The following is an 18,845-nucleotide window of genomic DNA, read 5'->3' as shown; positions in this document are numbered from 1 at the left end:
CTTGCCTAGCTAGTATCCCGATTAGGGTTTCCATTGCTGTGATAAACACCACAACCAAAAGCAACTTGGACAGGAAAGGGTTTACTGCAGTAAATCTCAGTGCCCTCCTTAGCTCCCCCACAGATCCAAACACAGTTCTCAGGTCCCAGTATCACTGTGGAAAGTCCTGGCAGGAACTTAAATCTAGTACCCAGAGGCAGGAGCTGATGCAGAGGCCGTGGAGGGATGCTGCTCACTGGCTTGCTCCCCATGGCTCGCTCAGCCTGCTCGCCTATAGCAACCAGGACATCAGCCCAGGAGAGGTACTGGCCCTGGTTCTTCCCACCTCAAAAACAATGCTTCCCAGGCTTGCCTACAGGCCAATCTGCTGGGAAACATTTTCTCAATTAAGGGCCTCAATTCCCAAACAACCCTAGTGTTTATGTCAAGTTGACATAAAATTCGTCAGCAGAGCTAGCTTTCTTGCATAGCCCAGAACAACCTATGGAGGGATGGCACTGCCTATCTGGCTCTCCTACTGGGCAATCTGGTATAGGAAATTTTCTGATTGACATTTTCTTCTTGGAGGACTTTAGACCCTGTGAAATTGGCAATTAAGTTTAACAGGTTCTCCCCTCTTCTTAACATCAGTCTCTTGTCTCTGTGACATTTCTTCCTGACTAGATTCTTCTTTCACTCCATCCCTTCTTGCCTTCCTCACCCAGCCTTAAAAATATATATATATATTGAATGTATAAGTGCTCTGTTGCACATATACTTGCAGGCCAGAAGAGGGTAGCAGATCCTCTTACAGATGGTTGTGAGCCACCATGGGGTTGCTGGGAATTGAATTCAGGGCCTCTGAAAGAGCAGCCAGTGCTCTTAACCTCTGAGCCAGCTCTCAAGCCCCATTGCCTCTCCTTTTTTATTTCATTCAATTGTCACTTTCACTTTAAGTAATTCTTAACTGCAGGGAATTTTGTTGTTGTTGTTTGTTTGTTTGTTTTGCCATTTTATTGTCTTTGGTCATTTAAGGCATAGTAATTGCCTTTAATTGATTTACAGTATGTTTCCCTAACTGGTTCTGTTTGCTGTTGTGGCTGTTACATTGGTTTATTTTCCCTTTTCTGAGTGATAGTGGGGTGAGACCTGACCCCCACTCCGAAAGCATTGTTCACTAAAACACTCCCAAATAAGTCAGAAGAAACATCCAACCCAACAGATACACAAATCACATCACAGAGCAGACTCACAGTGCAGAGAAAAAAACCGACATATCAGAGGCTTGGTGAAGCGCAGTGGGTTGTGACTGAGGAGCTGTGTGTGCCCCTTGGTTCCAGTCCCCTCAGTGCTCTCCCTGAGCTAGCCTCCCTCACCCCTCGGCACCATGCCCACTACTGTCACCTTTAAGGGTGCGGACCCCAACAACAGGAACAACTTTCAAGTTTTGCAGCCTCCAGGTGGTGGGCCCAATTTATTATTAGGCTTTGATGAACCAACAGAACAGGTTGTGGGGAAGAATAAATAGCCTCTACCATATCTGAGACACCTGAAGAAAGTCCCCCGTCTTGGGCCATGTCAGTAGGCGCCAAGCCTAGTGAAGACAGAGAAGGTTGGAGTTGCCTGGAACGCAGAGAATTAACTCCTCTGAAACAAGCTCTATAGACTTCTGAGGCCTCAAGGGAGACAGTGAGATGCATGAAAATGTGGACACAGATTTCCAAGGTAACCTGGGGGAAATGGAAGAGAAGCCTGTGCCCACTGCTTCTTTGCCCCGGCCAGTGGTCCTGGCCCCAGCTCCATCCAGGAGAAACCCTTCTGGTGGCATGTCCAGCCTGGTCTAGAGCAACCTTCTTCTGTTGAATGCTGGCCTTCTGTCTATATGTTCGTTTGCTTGTTTTGTTTTTCTTTCTTTCATGCTTGTGAAATGTGCAACATGAGCCTAATTATACTTTAAAAGAGAAACAGAAGGAAGAAAGGGAAGGAGGGAGGGAGGGAGGGAGGAAGGAAGAGAGGGGGAAAGAAAAGGAAAGGAAAGGAAAGGAAAGGAAAGGAAAGGAAAGGAAAGGAAAGGAAAGGAAAGGAAAGGAAAGGAAAGGAAAAAGAAGGAAAAAGAAGGAAATTATCCATGATGAAGAAGGGCATCGTGACTCATCCAACAGCGTGTAGATCCCTAACTGCTGAGTCTGAAGACGCTGAAATGAATAAAGTACTATATGAAGAATTTAAACATTATTTATAAGATTACAGCTGGCAAGATGGCTCAATGGATAAAGATACTTGTTAAGAAGTCAAAAAATGAAATAGAATAAAAAGTAAACAAATAGCCAATGACCTTTTTACTCTAGTTGGGAGGAAAAAGTAGGGCGTTTGCTGCGATCTATAGACACACATAAGGACTTTCTCAATACGACTGTGCTAGCTCAGGAAACAACAACCATTCACAAATGGGATCTCATGGGAACATTTTTGTTTCTGTACATCAAAGGAAAGCAAGGTGCCAATAAAAAGGCAGCACACGGAAGATGGGAAAATCTCTACCAGGTCTCCTAACAGGATATTAGTGTATAAAACGAAACTAAACAAACCACCCCAAACCACTAAATGTCTTCAGACTCTTCACATCTGGCTGTAAACTTATGCAAGCACAATGAGGATCAGTGTGGAGGTCCTTTAAAAACTGAAAATAGACCTGCCATGTGACTCAGACATATCACTTCTGGGAATTTATCCACAGGTCTCCAAGTCTGCCTATCACAGAGACACCTTCACACTCATCTGAAATATACACAGCTTTAATTTACCAGTTTAGCAATTAAGTAAGAACACTTGTTGACTTATTGACAGAGACTCTGCAAACAAGAGAAATACAGGTAAAACCTGATAAAAGTGTACATAGGTATTAAAGTTTTTCAAGGTGAAACTATAGCTCATTCACATCATGAAAAACCAATTTCACTGATGACAACCAAAAGTAGGAATTAAAGTATTTTTCCCTACTATTGTTAGCATTTTTTTAGATATGTCTGGAAAAGTACTGATAAAGATACCCAGAAGAATGAACCATTTTACTCATTTTGTTGTTGATAATTATATAGGCTAATAGGACATAGAGTTCTGTCTATAATTCATCATTGTTGGAGGACTTTGCTTTTAGAATAAATGGAATTCTAAGTGACTGTTTTAGTTCACAAGCTGTTGCTGGAAAAATCAGTGCTGTGCACTAACATATACACAGAGCTCGACCAATAACTCACCGAATGAGAAGTTGAATCCAATTGAAACATAAATAAATAAGAGATGAGGTTATTTTACTTAAGAAGAATTTACAGTGCCTTATGAGACACACTCAGAAGATGAGGAATAGTTTTTTAGGAAAGTTGCCCATCAGAATAATGACAATTCACATAAAACTGGAGCTAAAGCCCTTTCTTTTAACTTGGAATGAGGCAACTTATTTTAAATAAATGCAATTCCTATTGTATTAGTCAGGGTTCTCTAGAGTCACAGAACTTGCAGATAGTCTCTATATAGTAAAGGAATTTATTGATGACTTACAGTCTGCAGTCCAAATCCCAACAATGGTTCATAGTAGCTGTGAATGGAAGTCCAAGGATCTAGCAGTTGCTGAGTCCCACACCGCAAGAAGGCGAAAGAGCGAGAGCCAGACTCCCTTCTTCCAATGTGCTTATATGGTCCCCAGCAGAAGGTGTAGCCCAGATTAAAGGTGTGTGCCACCACACCTTTAATCCCAGATGACCTTGGACTCGGAGATCTCCCTGTCTTAATCTTCTGGATTCAATCACCACTGTGTCTCAAGATCTCCATACCAAGATCCAGATCAGAAACTTCTATCTCCCAGTCTCCAGATTAGGTTCACTGGTGAGCCTTCCAATTCTGGATTGTAGTTCATTTCAAATATAGTCAAGTTGACAACCAGGAATAGCCACTACACCTATCTAGAAGCTGATATTTGTAGAAGACCTGAAGGAAATAAAATAATCAAATAGATATTAGGGAGAGACCTTCAAGAAAGGGACAGCTCGAGCCAATTTCCTGAAGCAGAGTATGTCTGGGCTCCAGCAATGAAACAAAGGACAGTATGGCTGCAGAGGTAGGGGGTAGTGGCAGAAGCTACAGACAGAGGACCAAGGGCTATATGACAATAGACATGGTAGGGTATTTCAAGACTATCCTTTCTTTTCTCTGCAATGGAGAGACATCACTAGCTATTCAGATGTAAATATCCCCCCAGAAAACTGAAAACACTTTAGGTTCCCTACAGGGATCAAGGGCAGAATCTGAGTAGCCATAGCAGTGATGTAGGTGAGGAATGATGGGTTGCAAACCAGAGTAGTCACAGCAGAGGAGGGAGGCGTTGCCTGATGCTGATGTATTTTAAACATGGGATTTCCTAAGGGATGGAAAAGCCACATGATCTGAAGGTTTTGGCTTTGACCAAATGGAAACACAAATTATCATCAACTGCACTGCAGAAAAACAGACTTCTGTGAATATTGGGGTACCAGAATTTTACTTATAACTGGATATGGTACCAGCCTATAATCCATCACTCAGAAAGTAGGGTGAAGAATCACAAATCCAAGGTCATCTTTAGCTACATGTGAAATTCAAGGCTAACCTTTGCTACCCAGAAATCTTTTCTTACTCAAAACAAAAAAAGGAAGAAGATAGAAAGGAAAATGGAAACATAAATTTTAATTGGACACACATTGATCTTTGGGTGCCAAGAGATGTCCAAGACGCAACTGGCTGTATGAAGTTTGGAACATGTGTCGAATTGATCTGTACAGTTACAGTTGTTAGCTTATGAGTGCCATTTGAATCTATAGCTTTATTTTTTTTAGATTTATTTATTTATTATATGTAAGTACACTGTAGCTGTCTTCAGACACTCCAGAAGAGGGTGACAGATTTTGTTAAGGATGGTTGTGAGTCACCATGTGGCTAGAAACCCTCTCTACCATGTGGTTGCTGGGATTTGAACTCTGCACCTTTGGAAGAGCAGCTGGGTGCTCTTACCCACTGAGCCATCTCACCAGCCCCATAGCTTTAGGAAAGAAGGGTTAGAGAGGGTGTTCTAGTTTCATCTCTGCTCCTGTGACAAACATTCTAACAAAAATGAACTTAGTGAAGAAAGGCTTAATGTGGCTCCCAATCCCAAGTTTCAGTCTATTATTCCAGGGAATTCAGAGCAGGAACTTAAAGCATCACAGTCAATATCCACAGCAGGGAGGATAAACACATGGATTCTTATTTGCTCTCTACTAACTCTTCCTCTTATACTGCTCTGGATCTCCCGTCTAGAGAATGGTGCCACCCACAATGGACCCAGTCTTCCTCTGTAGATTACCAATCAAGACAACCTCCCATGGACATGTTCACAGGCCAGCCTAATCAAGAGAATTCCTCATTAAGACTTCCCTCCTAGTGATTCTAGGTTGTACCAAGCTGACAGATAAAACTAACCAACATAGATTCATTGATACTTCAGTATTCACTGTCTCAGATCTGGGGAACTAGAGAGAAGGCTGATGAATTGGAGAGTAGAAAAACCAAGAGAAGCAACTCTCTTACAAACAAACAAACAAAATTAATCCTGGAGAAGGGAGCCAGCAACTGTGCCACTGACAGTTTGCATGGCTCCTGTGACATGGGACCATCATGGAGAATGGCTCGCTGGATCAAGCTATTTGAGATCAAGTTGCAATTTCAGTGAAGTTATGAGGTGCAAGTTTGGCTAGGGTTGCTTCAAGAGTGAAAAGTGTAGAATAAAAGGCAATAAAAGCAGATAATGTCTTTGAGTATTCTTTGAAGGGGGTAACAAAGACATCAAAGTAGCAATAGGAAAATGGCTATTTTTGTGTGAGTTTCTATAACAAAACTACCACAGACTAGGTGGATTTTAAAACAACAAAATTCTCATGGTTCTGAACCATTCTATACCCAAGATCAAGGCACTGACCTGTGTAAGGACCATCTTCTCCTTGTAACTTCACATGGAGGAAGGCATGAGAGGTCCCCTGGGCCCAGTTCATTTATAAGAGCTCTACCACCTTCCAAAAGCTTCATCTTATAATAGCATCACTCTAGGAGCTAAACTTTTAACACACAAATGTGGGAGGGAAAAAAACATCTGCTCCATTTCAAGGGTTAAGAGTGAATTTTCAAACTGAGCGGTTTTGTATTTATGGCAAAGCTGCAGTGACTCAATGAAAAAGGAAAACAGACTTTGTTTACCGAGAGGGTTGGCCATAGGCGAGAGTCTGAGGTGCCCAAAGTTTATGGCTGGCATCTTAGAATCTCTTTCAGTTCACTTCTTCTCGATAATCCTGAAAGGTAGAAGCTGCCTCTATGGATGAGGAAACTCTGATGCACTAAAGCTTTATAACTTGTTGGGACACACACTATATTTATGTCCATCAACACTGCCACCAACACCCACTCCCGATTGAACACCCACAGCCCAGTGCTACATCATTTGGAGGGCTCATTTAAATGTGCTGCGCCTACCTCTGGAATTCTCTTTTCATCTGGCATTGAACTTTTATAGCCAATTATCCTTGTATTCTCAGCCAGGTAAATGGTTTCTGCCAAAGGTGTGGAATGCCTTCTGCCTGGAGGGGAATTCATATTTCGAAGTCATTTCCTAGAGAGATAAGAGAAAGTTTCTTTCAGAGCCCTGGGTTCAAATACCAAGTACATGCCTTCATAGGTACCTGTGTCAGACCCACTTTGAACTGCATTTTCAGTGGTACATCAGAAAGAATCTCTAGGCTGCAGAGCCAAATGGAAGCAAGAGCATTCCACAGTCTCTTTTTAAAATGTTATCTATTAATTTGCTTTGTGTGGTGAGATATGGCCACAAGTAATAGTGTCATGTGTGCAGAGGTGAAGGGACAACTTGAAGGATTAGACTCTTGCCTTTTTACCATGTGGCTCCTAGGGATCAGACTCAGGACTCAGGACATGGGCTTGGCAGCAAATGCCTTAACCCACTGAGTTCTCTTACTGGCTCCTCAAACACTTTCTGTTTTTGCATCATTAGAAGTGATTAAATTAAAATAATATATCTTTTATAGAGATAGAACTTATATACATATATATATTTATATAGATAGAACATATATACATATATATGCATTTATATAGATAGAACATATATATATACATATATATATACACACACATATATATATATTTATATATATATATGGAGAGAGAGAGAGAGAGAGAGAGAGAGAGAGAGAGAGAGAGAGAGAGAGAGAAAAGAATGGCACACAATACTCTGATGCATATGCTGGGCATCAGGAAATTCTCTAAATTGTTACTTCAAATTCTGCCCCACAACAGGATTTCCTAAATAACCAAGTAGCTACCTATCCAGTGGTTTCCTTTTCAAGGACAGGACTTACATCAGTTACACACCCTCTTTAAACCTCAGACTCTCATTTATCCTAAAAGAAACCAGTATTTTCAATTGCTTCATGGCATGAAGACAGGGTGGAGAAGATTCTGGAAGCTTCTTTGTAATTAACACTCATCACCTCCATCCTTCTGGTCCCCCAAAGATCAAGACTTTGTCTTTGTTCAGAGTGGGGCTTCTGTAAAATTTCATTGTATGCATTTATGTAAGTGGTATTGGGTTACAGAAAAACATTCTCATACAAGAGTCTAATATCCATCAAGACTTTCTCCCATTCAGTAGCCCCCTATCTCAGTCTCTGTTGCCCCTGCCCAGACAGTCTGACTTTTACTTTCAAGCCATAAAAGCGTACATGATTTTATGTAACTATATAAAATATGGGAATTAAAAATGAGAGGAAATATGAAGTATTTGCCTTTATGATGCTGGCTCTTTTATTTAGTATGCTTATCTTCAGTTGCATCCATTTCTCTGCAAATGGCGTAACTTCTCTCTTTATGGCTAAAAAGTTTTCATTGCATGACATTTTCTCAGCTGTTTCTCTGCTGGTGGATACTTGTTTTAATCCTTTAACTTAGATCATGGGAATAGTACACAATAATTATCAGCTGCTGAATATCTCTGTGATATGTGAACTTTTAGTCTCATGGCTGAATACCTAGGAGTCATTTATCTGGGTCTATCATGACCTATGTTTTGATTTTTGAAGGATTCTCAAATTCATTTTCATAGTGAATGGATAGTTACCTTTCCTACCAGAACTGTAGAAGAGTTCCCTCTTCTCCAAATCCTTGAAAGTATTTATTATTAGTTTCCTTAATAGGTAGAATTCTGATCAGGGTAAGATGGAATCCCAGTGTAATTATAAATTCCATTTTTCTGACTGCTGATGATATGGAACACTTTTCTCATGTTTATTTTCCATTTGCATTTCATCTTTTTAAGAACTGTTTGCTTATTTATATTATATGTTTACAAATGTGTGTGCAATTAATAAAAAGAGCATAAATGTGAAAGGGAGCAAGGAGGGATATATGGGAGGGTTTTGAGGGAGAGAGGGGAAGAAAGGGGATTGCGTAACTGTGTTATAATCTCAAAGAAATAAGAGAGATAACTTTGTAGTGAACTGACTGTTCATTTCATTAGCCCATTTATTAATTCAGTTATTTGACTTCTTGCTATTTAATTTTATGAGTTATTTGTCTATTTTAAATACCAATGCTCTGTCAGATGCATGGCTTGCAAGTCTTTCCTCCCTGCTCTTTAGGCTGTTTCTTCTCTTGCCTAACTGCTTCCTTTGACACTCAGAAGCTTTTCAATTTCATGACACCACACGTGTTCATTGTTGGCATTCTGTCCTGAGAAGCTGGGTTCCCATGCATAAAGTCCATCCCTGTTCTTATATCATGAAGTGTTTTCACTCCTTTATTATCTCTAACAATTTCCGAGCATCTTGGTCAATATCAGGTGACTGTAGCTGCACGGGCTTGCAGCTGGCGCTTCTACTCTACTCCAGTCATCTGTGGTTCTGGTTGGTATCAGTGGCCTGCTGGCTTTGTGATTATGGCTCGGTGTTCCATGAAATCAGGGACAGTGATCTCCAGCCTTATTTTTTTGGCTCAGGATTGCTTTAGCTTTTGTGCTTCTATATGAATTTTGATATGGCTTTTCTGCCTCTGTAGAGGATGCCATTGGCAGGTTGATGGTCAAGGTAAGGAGGCTGTGCTACATCTATTTTCACAACATTGGGCTTTCGATCCAGGAGCATGGGAGTGGCAGGGCTCAGCTTGTAGGTAAGAAATGATAGTAGCTTTGAAAATACCTTCTCCACAAACCTACCTGTGCATTCAGGGCAAGTGCTGTGTGATTTAGGATCCTTGGCTAAATGTTCCTGCCTCCAGGACATTTATTTATTTATTTATTTATCTATTTATTTATTTATTTATTGGATAACATCTATGCTTGTTAGATAAAGGTATTACTGTACACACTTTAGATTCAGATGTTCTTATGGTTGTCTCTAAAACATTGTTTTTTGTATAATATTTTGTTATAATATTCAAGGGACCTGGCTTGTATTATTTTTAATTTTCATAATATAAACACTATATATGAGTTAAACATTTAGATTTCTTCATCAAGAGTTTTATTGCCAACATTTAAGATCAGGGTTGCCTTGGTAAATAGAATTTTCTACATCTGGAAAGTTCAGCACATTCATCTCCGGTAAATTTAAAGGAAACAAACACATAAACAAACAAACAGACTCTGCCTTTTCCAGGAAGTTAAATTTTTATTTCACTGTAATCTGGTGTGAATGGTGAGCTGTTTGTCTAACAAACATGAGACCTGGTTCTGACCACTATACTTCAAAGGAGGAAAGCAGCAGGCAGAAGCACTTTGGGCATGTTTGCACACCTGAAGTATAGTATAGGTTGTAGAGTTCATGTGGAGGAATGTTAAATGAAATGAAAAATAGAAAAAGCAAAGTAGTTGGGTGGTGGTGGCAGCATACACTTTTAATCCTAGCCCTTGGGAGGCAGAAGGAGTCACATTTTCATGAGATCAAGACGAGTCTGGTCTACAGAGCAAGTTCTAGGACAGCCAGGGCTACACAGAGAAACCCTGACTTGAAAAATTCCAAACAGCGAAGCACCCCAAAGAGTGTAGCACATCCACACCTTGGCAAAGAGGTAAGGGGCTTTCGTTTGTTTTTTGGTTTTGGTTTTTGTTTTTAATAAAGGCTATTTTTCCCATTACAAACCAGCCCACTCCTTCTACTGACATAAATGTACCTCTCATTAACCATAAATTACCAAAGAACTTTATGAGGTTGTTTTGGGCTTACTGCCTCATACTGTGGTATCAACTGAGTTACTCATATTGAAAACAACCTAACAAAATATGTAATGGTGTTTTGTTAAGGTAACGTGTTGGCTAGAGTTATTTTGGAAGAACCAGTGTTTGCATCATAAAACATTTGAGAAATAATCAATTTAAAGCAGACAAAATGATGAACACATGCTTATCTGAACTTGGAGAGTAGAGAGGAAGCCCAGTTGGTAGACTGCTTGCCTGGCACCCATGATGGCCTGGGTGTGAGCTCCAGCACCACACAGAGAGGGCATGGAATTACAAAACCATAATGCCAGTCCTATCCTCAGGAGGTGGAGACAGGAGTATCAGGAGTTCAGGGTCATCTTTGGCTATATAGTGAGTTTGAGGCTAGGTTGGGATTGAGGCCCTGTCTCAAAAACAAACTACCAACAACAGCAGCAAAATCCTCCAAAGTTATCTGACTTTTGCATGCATATATGATATGCAGGATGTATGGATTATATCATCATATGTAGGATGGAGGCATGTAAATATGGACAAACACATGTGTGGAGAAAAGCCTGGAGACAGATCCAATAAATAACCTATTTCCGTGTATAGAGTCTTCTTGACATGTAGATTTATTTGTAAGTTTCTTAATGCCATTTCAAATCATTGTATGTACAATGTATATCTAACTGTTGTTGGGGAAAGGGTTTAACGTGGTCCACGGTGGGCACTAAAATAAATTGAGTTCTACCAACCACAAGATAAAAGCCCAAAATGTTTCAAACACTAAATAAACAAAAATTTCCAGTCATCATCATTCAAAGTCTCTCTACTCCCATGTTCTCAGGAAACAAATAGTTCTGTCCACCATAGGCCGGGAAGCTATTGCCCTGGGGCGGAAACCAGTCCTGCATCCATTTTATTGTGGTAACATGAGCTCCAATGGACTTGACTTTGTTTGATTTCCTTTGTTTATTCATTTTGTGATTGTTTGTTTGTTTTTCAGTCCTGGGCATGGAAGCAGGGCCCCTGTGTATTCTTAATAGGTGCCTTCCTGGGGAGCTAGACCTTGACGTTTTATTTTGAGTCTGGATCTTATGAACGTTACTAGGATGGTCCTGAACTCACTGTAGCTCAAGCAGGCCTTCGAAGTGTGATTCCTCTAACTCAGCTGCCTAAGAAAGATTTTCCCAGCTATTTATTTATTTATTTATTTATTTATTTATTTATTTATTTATTTTTACTCTTTTGGCATTTGCATACATAATTTGTCTAACTCAGCTGCCTAAGGAAGATTTTCCCAGCTATTTATTTATTTATTTATTACTCTTTTGGCATTTGCATACATAATTTGTTTGGGCTTGATTTGATTTGATTCTCCCTTGCCCACTTCTCTCCCTCATCTTCCTGTTCCCTTCTTGCTCTGCTGTATACTTCTGCCTCCAGTATTTCCCTCTCCACTAGAATATCTCCTGTTTTATTGCCGTTGCCACAGGGTCCCTGAACTCTTTATTCCATGTCATTAACCCCTTTTTAGTTTCCTTGTTTTTACTCAAGATTAACTGCATCGTTTTAACTATTTTATGCTTTGAGCTCCTTTAGGAACCTCATGTTCATAGGCAATGCAAAGTTAAGCTACGGCCAAACCTAAATCTCTTGGTTACTCACAATATGGTGACAAATGTAAATACAAATACCCCCACACAGAGGGTGCTACAGACAAGAACAGGTATGATTGCACAGCCATCATTGCAAAAGGGCATTTCCATATCGATAGAGAGTGTGAGGGGTGACTATTTAAATTCCCAAGTCAAAACAGACCTAACACCAAACAAAGAAGTAGACATCATTCTTTTCAGTGAGCAACAATTGGCCCCAAGCTATAGGTAGTAAAACATGCACTTCATGAGAGATTATCTGTAACTTACTAAGAATGCTAAGATGTCTCCACTGATTCCTCCATTGAAATGACAGGAGAAAACACAGTGTATATACTAATGACTAAATAAATGTTCTTAATCCTCAACTTGAATAACAATCAACTCCTCAGACCTGTCATTCTGACAGAGTTGCCTATTCAATGAAAAATTCCCCCAACAAACTGAGGAAAGGAAAGGGCATGCCAGTGCACCAACAGCTTACAATACCATGCAGAACTAACACAGGAAAGAGGTTGATTAATACATCGGATACAAAGGTCTTCTGGAGAATGCCAGCATCATCAACAGGCAGAATCAGTGAAAGGGGAAATCTTACAGGAAATGATCCTCCTGGTAGGATTTTGCCACAGAAACTCCATGCCACCATGTATTAGAACTTCAGGTTTAATCACACTCTGCTAGATCTATGTGTGCACAAATAAAGTCACAAATCAATCGCAGGTCAATCCTGCACACAGTCATTCGAAAGATGTGTTTTAAAGATTCTGGGAAATGTGTTAAAAATACAGGGAACTGAGAGAAGACTGAGGTAGGTCCCTTCTCCTGGTAGCTCATAGCGTAGTGTTCAATGTACAAGCAAATAGCTTCAATCTTGTATTGAATCATCTCAGGGAAGTAATGCAGACATCTTGTATGGTTATGGAATCTGTGAGCAGAACCAGTTTAGGGGTGATCCTAGAAACCATCACCTGAAGTGGCTCAGTTGGTTTGGAGCTATAGTTGAGGGTCCTTGGGTGAGCAGATGTGGGCTGAAATAGCCTCGCAATGGAAGGAGCTAATGTATGTACTTTTAGTGGTGTAAGCTGTTGGGGATGGCATGGGCATGAGAGACTTGATATATATGCAATTTAGAAAAGGACGATAGGGTCAGTTGTGTATTTACTTGGACAATATGACAGCTGAGTTCAAAGTGGTTTCTTTTGTGGGTAATGCAAACCTCTCAGGCCTGAACTGTTCACAGTGAGGTAGATGGTTAACACATTGCAGAATGTGCATTCAGTGTTTGTAGTGATGTATAGTCCACCCTCCCATATATACATGCATAGATACAAACATACATACATGCATAAATAGATATTTGTGGATTCAACCTACTTTGGATGAAAATACCTGGGGAAATGCATCGTTTCCCCATAGTCTAACACATATAGACTTCTATTGCCATCCTTCCCTGGATAATCTTATACGCCAGCTCCCTCCAATGTTAGTCACATCACACTAGGCATTGTAAGTCATCTACAGATGATTTAAAGTGGACAGGAAGATGGGAATAGATACTGTGCACATGCTATGCTATTTGGTATATGTGACTTGAACATCTGGATTCTGAGGGACAGTTGTGTACCCTGTGTTCACTTGCTACATCCACTCCAGTAGTGACTCACGTGACAGGCCTAGAAAAGCTTGGACGCAGCCCTGAGGTGAAAAGTTCACTGAAACTTAGTCTCTTGGAACCGTGGCATCCCATATAACAAATGCTCCAAACTTGTCCTTGAGAATGGATCTGTGTGCTTTCTTTCAGTATTGTTTTATTATAGGTGTCTCCAAGCAATGACTTGCCAAATACATAAGCAAAATCGAACTTTGTTTTCTGGCCTTCACCAATGCCCTATGTAGTCCTTGAGCCGACCCTGGGCTTGGGATTCAGTAAGAATGTTGCCTATTCAGTGACATTCAGAATTGCCTCTAGTATTGTAAGAGAGATAGTGAAAAAAAATCAGGCATTACTATCTACTATATAGAGTTAGAAATCTCACAGCAAGCTTAGCAAAGTTTAGAATTCTTATTATAGTTATGTATGGCAGACTACATTACTTATTAGTAGAAAAGTCCCCCCACACACAATCACTTAGAATAAAAGCTGAGTCACTCCCATTACAGGAATTTACAATGGTTTAGGAAGTAGATCCGGCTGTGGTTTAAGGAGGAACTAGAGTATTGCATTATTCATGAGAACATAACTCCTTAATTAGAACCATGACTTGGGCATGAAAGCCCTTGCCCCTGGAGTGTAAAGACCTCACACCTGGCTTCTAAGAATATAGCTGACCTTAGATAGAGCTGACTTTGTCTCAGTTGTTTTATTGCCCAGTTTCTGCCAGTCTTTATGTTTGCATTCCTCTGTTTTGTGTCAGAGTCATTAAGCATCCAGTAACCTCATTTTACCTTGCTGATGTGTCAACTAACTTCCCTATTTTCTTCTGTATTAAAAGTCCGATGCTTACTTTGAGAAATTACATTCAGATACACACTCTCTCTGTGTCCATGTATGTTTGTCATCTGTGCCAACTCCTTGCTCATCTGTAACCAGAACCCTGAATTTTCCTGTGGATGGAGGATCCAACTGAGGTCTGTCTGCAGCATTCACTGTGTAGGCTCATAAGAGTATGTGCCTGAAATTAAAGGTAACATCTTATTTACAAGGGACTGGGACAATATTTTATTCTGAAAATGACATTATTTATGCATATCACAATGGCAACCAAATTAGACTGCTCTAACATTTAACAAAATAAGCATGGATGCCTGGCTGTCAGCCATATGCTTTCTGCTGGGGCCTCAGCTAGCAGGCAGAATTCCACAAAAGAGACTGAATATCTGACCTTAGAGGGGCATTTGAAATCAAGAATGGGAAAAAGGCAAATGGACTGGGAATCTGTCTTGTTGTTGTTGTTGTTGTTGTTGTTGTTGTTGTTGTTGTTTTACTAAAAATCTAGCCTCGGTTGTTTAACCACTAAGCAGCTATTCCTTTCTACTCAAAACCATGAGACCAGACAGACCCTCCTAGCCTGCTGAGAGCTGTCAATAGAGCCACGAGAAGACTACAACAGATCTGAGAGCCAGCATGTAGCCTTTATGGCCCTAAGGCAGGGCTGCTCTGTATGAAGCTGAGAGATATAAGCTGACTAGCTAGGATCTTCTCAGTAGGAGAAACAACTCCAAATAGTCATGATGAATCCAGAGAGAATCAGGAATGTGACGAGTGAAGTCTTCTGCTCTATGTGGCCTCAGGATAAACCCCTTGGGGTTTGTAAGGTTAAGGGTCTCTCCAAGACCTTCTCTTAGGTTAAAACAAAAGAGCAGACTTCCATGCAGAACAGAACTGTGCACACTGGAATCAGGACCACACAGAACAACACTAAGCAGGCCAAGAGGTGCCAAGGCAACAGCATAGCATTTGGGGACTGGGAATAACAAACAGCTAACATGAGAGGACCAGGGTGTACAGCAGGCTCTGACATCAGAGACTAAAACTAGAGAAGTGCCCAAGAAGGAGATGAGGCAAAGTAGAACAGGGTCATTAAAGAAGCGATCAGTGTTGTAGACAGATGGTTCCATCTTCACTGAGGAGATTCACTGACATTGCCCGGTATCCACTGAGAGCGTCCATAGAAATGGTACTTGCCTAGGAGGATGAGAATAGAGATTGAGCATGTGCTTACTGTGATCTAGAGTGCTGATACTGGAACCTAGGAGCACTCAAATCCATCCTTAGAGCCACAGGTACCCTCATATTCATCCCTAGAGTCCCTGGAGCACTCAAATTTATCCCTAGAGCCCTGAGAGCACTCAAATTCAATCCTAGAGTCTTCTTAAAATGACAAGAAACACTTCACTTCCCAGCTATCAACTTCTTCATAGAAAATGTGCGGTGGAATGAAAGTCAAGGGAAATGACTAGGTTAACTCAAGCTATACGATTTAACCCAGGAAGTCTCAAAAGGTATGGCTTTTGTCACTTGGACCATGCTGAGTTGGAACCATTTATAAGAGGTTACAAGCATACTCATCAAGTATAAGTCAGGGTTCAAGGTCATTCTATACCCAAGAACTCTGTTTGACTTCTCCCAGGTTTTAAGTGTAAATTCTGAGGTAAGCAGCCCCTAACCTTTTAAGTAATCCATTGAGAAGACAGGGTACAATTTTTTCATCTCTAACGTGCAATTCTCTTAAACTCCTCATTACCTCTAGTCATGCAACTGAATTAAGAAGGAGAAAGACTCTCCAAGCACGGACAGCTACTAATGGGAATTATAATAGAACATGAGACCAGAAAGACAGCTTGGTTATTATAGGAGTTCTAACATTTTCCAGATCTGTCAGCCTGACAATGCGGTGTTTCAGTAAGGGTTGAGTCATGAATCTATTTCACTTAGTGCACAAAAGAACAAAAATTGTACGTGACAGTAGACCACGGACTCTGGCTCAATCTGCACAAAGACAGGGCAGGGGATGAGTGCTGTCTTAGATATGTAGGAAAGAACAGTCCAGTGATTGAAAGCAAGGTGTGGTGGTGAAAGTGATGGTGACGGGGTGTGTGTGTGTGTGTGTGTGTGTGTGTGTGTGTGCGTGTGCGTGTGTGTGACAGAGAGAGAAAGAGAGAGGGAGGAGGGGAGAGCAGCAAGAAAGAAATGTTGAAGGAGAGACAATCCTAGAAATGTCCTATAGTATATTGTATTAATCTCTATTCCATCCTCTTTATATTATTAATCATAGCATTGTGGTGATAATAATTCTACCAATAACTTTATTCTTTTTTTTACATCTACAGCTCCTAGTTTAATTGTCTCTTTCAATTGCATTGAAAATGCAATTATGAAAACATGAAGAACAGAAAATGACTTTGATCATTCGCCTAGATCCGGCACTGCGTCCTCGGCCTACTAAGTCTGCATTTATGCAGTACAGAGTCGTGAAGGTTTCCGTGGCTTGGCACTCCGGCATAGATGTGGTTTGCATAGTGACAGAAGATGGGATCACAAACGAGCAAGGTCTTAGAATGATAGCAGATTGACACCCAGAAGGAATGAACAAATGCTATTGCAAAGAAATATAAAGTAAGGCAAAAGATTGGGATTTAGTTGCATAAAGTTTTGAATCTCAAGATCGTAGAGAGATTAATAAACAAAAAGTAAATTTTTAGAGTGTAAGCACATTATAATGAGCTAATATTATGTCCATAATACATAACATGTGCTCTAAGTTGGTTTTTCATGTGTTACTCTATAAAATAATCAGGAATGGAGAGAGGAGGGGAGAGAGAGAGAGAGAGAGAGAGAGAGAGAGAGAGAGAGAGAGAGAGCGCTAAAACAGAGATTGACTGAAGCATCCAGCTACTGTTATTTCAACAATAAATTCCATATTTTAAGGACATATATATTGTTTATATGTAAAAATTTGTTTGCTGATTTTCAGAATACACATAGAGGGATGTAAGAATATCTTAGTTTGTTCAAATTATTAAAAAAAAATAGTACCATGAACCAGATAACTTTTAAACTGATTCAAGTCCTGGAAGGTGAGATGTGTCGCACCTTCCTCATAAAGAGGATATTCTTGCTATGCTGTCAGTTGGTGAAAGAGGTAAGTGAGATCTCTGTGGTATCTTATAAAAAGGTGCTAATGCATTGGATAAGGACACTATCGCATAATCTAATTAACCGCAGAGGCCACACCTCCTCAAATCAAAATCATTGCTGCACTGAACAGTAACAGAGATCCATTGTGTGAGCCCACACCACAATTGCTGTACTGTGAGATCACTGTGATATATGTGCCAAAACCCAATGTCTGTTGTGACATTGTAGTACCAATGTGCTATCATAATGTCACATTATGATATCCAAACTTCCAGTGTGCCATCACATTGTTACCTTATAGTATCTCAAATCTCTTTTTATGTGACATCGTGAATTTCCTGTGTGTCTTCACATAACTTTATTATGATGTAGTACTGCTCCATTGTGACATCACAAATCTCCATTGTGTCATCACAATGATCTATTTTAACATTACAAAGGTCCATTGTGCCATCTGACTATTTCATTATGAAATCACAATGATCCATGACCATACCACAGGGCTTCACTATGCTACCACAATTCTATGTTGTGGCAACACGAAGTTCTTCTCTGTCATCACAGTGTTCCATTGTGCCATTATTCTGAATTTTGACATCAAAACACTGATCTTAATTATCACAGTGTCCTCTTGTGTCATCACAATGTTCTACTATGTCTGCACAATCCTTCAATGTGTGTTCAAATGCTCGATCTAGTGCGACTTCACTGTGTTTCAGTGTGTCATCGCCACACTCCAGTGTGATGCCACAATGCTTCAGTGTGTCATCACAATGTTCCACTGTGTCATCAGAATGTTCTACTATGACTTAGCAGTGCTTTACTATGATTTCAAAATGTACCACTGTGACTTCACAGTGTTCTATTGTGATTTCAAAATGTTCCCTTATATTGCCTCAATGCTGCACTGTGACAACAGTTTGATTAACTTTGGCAACACAATGTTAAATTGTGACATCACAGTGTTGCACTCTTCAACTTACCATCCCAACAATGCATTGTGACATTGCAGTAGTATACTTGGCTATTACAATGCACCTTGGGGGCTAGTATTTTGATGTATGATTAGGAATAACCATTTAGAATATGCCCTATTTATAATAGCCAGAAGCTGGAAAGAACCCAGATGTCCCTCAACAGAGGAATGGATACAGAAAATGTGGTACATTTATACAATGGAATACTACTCAGCTATTAAAAACAATGAATTTATAAAATTCTTAGGCAAATGGATGTATCCGGAGGATATCATCCTGAGTGAGGTAACCCAATCATAAAAGAAGTCACTGGATAT

General features: G+C 40.2%; 1 pseudogene; it reads left to right on the top strand.

Moving 5' to 3' along the window:
* Positions 1–1,366: 1,366 nt before the first annotated feature.
* LOC110334323 lies at positions 1,367–1,823 on the top strand (annotated as a pseudogene).
* Positions 1,824–18,845: the final 17,022 nt, after the last annotated feature.

This window comes from Mus pahari, chromosome 16 (assembly GCF_900095145.1).
Source record: "Mus pahari chromosome 16, PAHARI_EIJ_v1.1, whole genome shotgun sequence".
Classification (NCBI taxonomy): domain Eukaryota; kingdom Metazoa; phylum Chordata; class Mammalia; order Rodentia; family Muridae; genus Mus; species Mus pahari.
This window is presented reverse-complemented; position numbering and strand designations above follow the sequence as displayed.